The following is a 301-nucleotide window of genomic DNA, read 5'->3' as shown; positions in this document are numbered from 1 at the left end:
CACCGGCGTCCGGGGCCGTGCTGGTCACCACCTCTCGGTCATGTCGCCATTGTCTCTTGTGCTAAGAGGAGCCTCCAAAAGTGTGGTGCCCGCTGCAGGGATGGCGCATCCCATCTCAGCCCGCAAGGCCCATTTAACCCCAGGAGGGAAAGGACCACACCAGCAGCCCAGGTGCTGAGCGAGCAGAAGCACAGGCCACCGAGGACAGGTCCTTCTCCTGCTTTGAAAGATCAAGAAGGTGACCTATGTGTTAACCAAACTGCATATAAAGGAAAATCACAACCCTTCCTCCTCCCAAAAA

Source organism: Capra hircus, chromosome 1, assembly GCF_001704415.2.
Source record: "Capra hircus breed San Clemente chromosome 1, ASM170441v1, whole genome shotgun sequence".
Lineage (NCBI taxonomy): Eukaryota > Metazoa > Chordata > Mammalia > Artiodactyla > Bovidae > Capra > Capra hircus.
The sequence above is the reverse complement of the archived record's forward strand: the minus strand, read 5'-3'. Positions refer to the sequence as shown.